Source organism: Danio aesculapii, chromosome 25, assembly GCF_903798145.1.
Source record: "Danio aesculapii chromosome 25, fDanAes4.1, whole genome shotgun sequence".
Lineage (NCBI taxonomy): Eukaryota > Metazoa > Chordata > Actinopteri > Cypriniformes > Danionidae > Danio > Danio aesculapii.
Window position 1 is genome coordinate 15,895,717 of NC_079459.1, and position 5,076 is coordinate 15,900,792.

Consider the following 5,076-nt stretch of genomic DNA (forward strand, 5'->3'; position numbering starts at 1 on the left):
CCTGTTGTTACTAACACTCGCAAAGCACGGGAGGTATGCTGCAGGCGCAAACCTCACAACCTTCGATCAATTCATGTATCCTCTATTTCACAACTCTCTCTCTCTGTGGGCCTCTGGAATTGTCAATCTGCTGTTAACAAAGCAGATTTTATTACCTCCATAGCCACTCATTCTGACTTTAGTCTCATGGCTCTAACTGAAACCTGGTTGAGACCGGAGGACACTGCTACACATGCAGCTCTTTCTACTAATTTCTCTCTTTCCCACACTCCTCGTCAGACAGGGAGAGGGGGTGGGACTGGACTACTGATTTCCAAAGAATGGAAATTCACTCTGAGACCGTCCCTGCCAAAAATCAGCTCTTTTGAATTCCATGCAGTCACCATTATCCACCCCTTCCGCATAAACGTGGTTGTCATCTACCGCCCACCAGGTACATTAGGTCACTTCTTAGATGAACTGGATGTTCTTCTATCATCTTTTTCTGATTACGACACTCCCTTGTTGGTGCTAGGTGACTTCAACATCCACATTGAAAGACCTCAAGCTGCTGACTTCCAGACTCTGCTTGCATTTTTCGACCTCAAAAGAGCACCTACTTCTGCTACTCACAAATCAGGTAATCAACTAGACCTTATTTACACTCGACATTGCCTCGCTGATCAAACACTAGTAACTCCACTACAAACATCGAATCATTTCCTTCTCTCTCTCAACATCCACATTACTCCTGAGCCGCCACACACTCCAACTCTAGTTGCCTTTCGCAGAAACCTACGCTCTCTCTCACCCAATAGACTATCCACCATTGTTTCTAACTCTCTTCCTCCATCTTGCAAACTCTCTGCACTTGATATGAACAGTGCCTCTGATACACTCTGCTCCATGCTAACATCATGTCTAGACAGACTATGCCCTCTTACATCCAGACCAACCCGGGCCAGTCCTCCTGCACCCTGGCTCTCTGATGTTCTCCGTGAGCATCGCTCAAAACTTCGGGCTGCTGAGAGAAGTTGGCGAAAAATTAAAAATCCTGAACAGCTCATAACATACCAAACTTGTCTGTCTTCTTTCTCGACTGAGGTTACTTCTGCAAAGCAGACATACTTCCGTCAGAAAGTCAACAGTGCCACCAATCCTCGCTTGCTTTTTAAAACATTTTCCTCCCTCCTCTATCCTCCTCCTTTACCAGCATCCTCCACACTCACTACTGATGGCTTTGCTACATTCTTTTGCACCAAAACTGCAAAAATCAGTGCTCAATTTGCTGCACCTACAACAAACACACAAGATACACCACCAACACCACACACACTCACCTCTTTTTCCCAGCTCTCTGAGTCTGAGGTGTCCAATCTCGTGCTATCAAGCCATGCAACCACCTGTCCGCTTGATCCCATTCCCTCTCATCTCTTGCAAGCCATTTCTCCTGCAGTCATACCAACACTGAATCACATAATTAACACATCTCTTGACTCTGGTCTATTCCCTACTTCATTTAAGCAGGCTAGGGTAACCCCACTGCTAAAGAAACCCAACCTGGATCAAACGCTACTTGAAAACTACCGAACGGTATCCCTGCTTCCATTCATGGCCAAGATTTTGGAGAAAGTAGTGTTCAATCAAGTCCTAGACTTTCTTACTCAAAACAACCTCATGGACAACAAGCAATCTGGCTTTAAGAAAGGCCACTCAACTGAAACTGCCCTGCTCTCGGTCGTGGAGGATCTCAGACTGGCTAAAGCAGACTCTAAATCATCTGTCCTCATCTTGCTGGATTTATCAGCTGCTTTTGACACTGTAAACCACCAGATCCTGCCATCTACGCTTGAGTCACTGGGCGTCGCAGGCACTGTTATTCAATGGTTCAGTTCTTACCTCTCGGACAGGTCATTCAGGGTGTCGTGGAGGGGAGAGGTGTCCAACCTACAGCATCTAAACACTGGGGTACCTCAGGGCTCTGTTCTTGGGCCACTTCTCTTCTCTATCTACACGGCATCTTTAGGAACAGTCATCCAGAAACATGGTTTTTCCTACCACTGCTATGCTGATGACACCCAGCTATACCTCTCTTTTCACCCTGATGATCCCTCGGTTCCAGCTCGCATTTCAGCCTGCCTGTCAGACATTTCACACTGGATGAAAGATCATCATCTTCAGCTTAACCTCACGAAAACAGAAATGCCAACCCGACTCTTCACCATAACTTTTCAATCCAGATGGATGGAGCAACCATCACTTCATCCAAAATGGTATAAAGCCTTGGAGTAACGATTGATGAACTTCTCTGACCACATTTCTAGAACTGCTCGATCTTGCAGATTCGCACTCTACAACATCAGAAAGGTCCGACCCTTCCTATCTGAACATACAGCTCAACTCATTGTTCAAGCTCTTGTTCTCTCCAAACTGGACTATTGCAACTCTCTGCTAGCCGGGCTACCAGCTAGTTCTATCAAACCTCTTCAGCTGCTTCAGAACGCAGCAGCACGAGTGGTCTTTGATGAACCCAAAAGAGCACATGTCACTCCGCTACTCACCCGTTTGCACTGGCTGCCAGTTGCTGCCCGCATCAAATTCAAAGCTCTGATGTTTGCTTACAAAGTGACCTCTAGCTTTGCTCCTTCATATCTGCTCTCACTTCTGCAGATATATGTGCCCTCCAGAAACTTGCGTTCTGTGAATGAACGTCGCCTCGTTGTTCCATCCCAAAGAGGGAAGAAATCACTTTCCCGAACTCTCACATTCAATCTGCCCAGTTGGTGGAATGAACTCCCTAACTACATCAGAACAGCAGAGTCACTTGCTGTCTTCAAGAAACGACTAAAAACTCAACTGTTTAGTCTCCACTTTCCTTCCTAATCTGCAACTGCCTCTCTGGCTATACCACTAACTGTGCCCTCTCTCTCTCTCTCTCTCAAAAAAAAAAAATAAATAAATAAATAAATAAAAAAATTTTTTTTACTAATGCTTTGCTTCTTAGACTTTACACACCTGAAACTTGTCTATAGCACTTGTTCACTGCTGCTCTTATAGTTGTGTAAATTGCTTCCTTGTCCTCATTTGTAAGTCGCTTTGGATAAAAGCGTCTGCTAAATGACTAAATGTAAATGTAAATGTAAAAGATCTGGGTGTCATATTAGACTGCAATTTAACTTTTGAAAATTCTTCTTTCATCTGAGAAATATCACTAAGTTACGAAGTATGCTATCCATCTCAGATGCAGAAAAGCTAGTCCATGCCTTTATGACTTCTAGGATGGATTACATATAAAGCTTTAAATAATCTAGCTCCAGTTTATCTAACCAACCTTCTGTCTCGCTACAATCCAACCCGCTCTTTAAGATCTCAAAACTTAGGGCTTCTGGTAGTACCTAGAATAGCAAAGTCAAGTAAAGGAGGTCAAGCCTTCTCATTTATGGCTCCTCAACTCTGGAATAGCCTTCCTGGTAATGTCCGAGGCTCAGACACACTCTCGCAGTTTAAAACTAGATTAAAAACCTATCTTTTTAGTAAAGCGTACACTCAATGCATCCATGCAAGTTTTTGCATCTAGTTTATATACACTATGAACAGCAGCTACGCTAATTATTCTCTTTATTCTCTATTTCCACCTGGGGATACTCATACCAAGGCCCCCAGAGATTGTGCAGTGCCACTGAAGCGATCCAAGACCTGTGAAGAGATGATCACAAGGTTTCCACAATCCCAGACCAGGCCATAGCAGCTGCTGTGGTGGTCATAGAGGAATAGAGAGCATGTGTCTGATTCCTGTGAAACTCCAGGGACAGATGAGTCTTTGCTGAGGTCCAGCGTTCTCCAGCCTCCGTCGCCTAGACTGCAGTTCTTCACAAGACATTTGGCTATAGGGATTTGGTCATGCCCAATTGAGCCTGGTTCTCTCGAGTTTTTTTTTCCCTTCACTTTCGCCAATTGGTGAAGTTTTTTCTTCATCGCTGACACCACTGGCTTGCATAGTTCGGGACTTGTAGAGCTGTGCATCGATGGATTACTCTTCAGTGTTTGGACTCTCAGCAGTGAATATTAAAACACAGTGAACTGAACTTAAACTCTGAAAACTGAACTAACACTGTTTCAATTCACTATTATTTTCTATGTGAAGCTGCTTTGACACAATCTACATTGTAAAAGCGCTATACAAATAAAGATGTTTTTTGAGTTTGTTGTACAACAGAAAAATGTGTCAACCATGCAACCAATTTTTTATGAAAAAAAGGGAAAAAAGTAACTAAAATAAGTTATCAAAATGTTTGAAAAATATGCGACTGTGCTCTTAAACACTAGGGGAATGTCCGCTGGAGGTACTGAAAACAAAAGCCACCGACAGAAAAATCAAGAGTTAACCTTGTGTATTGTTCAAATTGACTACCCTTTCATTGTGTTAGTGGCTGTTTTGCCCCATCGAGTTCCATTATAACAGCATTTTTTAATTGCAAGGCCATGATACCATATAACTATGCATTCTTGATTGTTTGTGGTTCTCCTTGTTGGGAAGAGATAAAATTAGTTATTTTTACTGTTGATCATCAGTTGACATCATTAACCCTTTAGATAGGCCTGTGCAAAAATGTTTCTGGCTTTTATATGGAGATCTATGGAATTAAAAAACAAATGATTGTGTTCGCGCATAAATACACTTTCTATGTTTAGTGTGTTCTGAGAGCTCAGGTGCTTATTTTGAATTTCTTAGACAAGGTAAGTGTGCAAAAGTCTCCAATAGTGTCTGGATGCAGCCTTGATGAAGCAAGCTGAGATTGCATATCTCAGAGATGCAATGTCAGACACAATGCACTCAATGGAGCTAGTGACATCACTGTGAGGGGTAGGGTTAGGTGAGTGCATTAAAAAGCATTGCATGCAGCTCAGATTGCACTGCACCAGGTCTGCATCCAGACCCCAAGGTCTCTCTCTCTCTCTCTCTCTCTCTCTCTCTCTCTCTCACGCACGCACGCACGCACGCACGCACGCACACACGCACGCACGCACGCACACACGCACGCACACACACACACAGACACAATAATCCATATAATAGCCAGTAAAAATCACAACTTT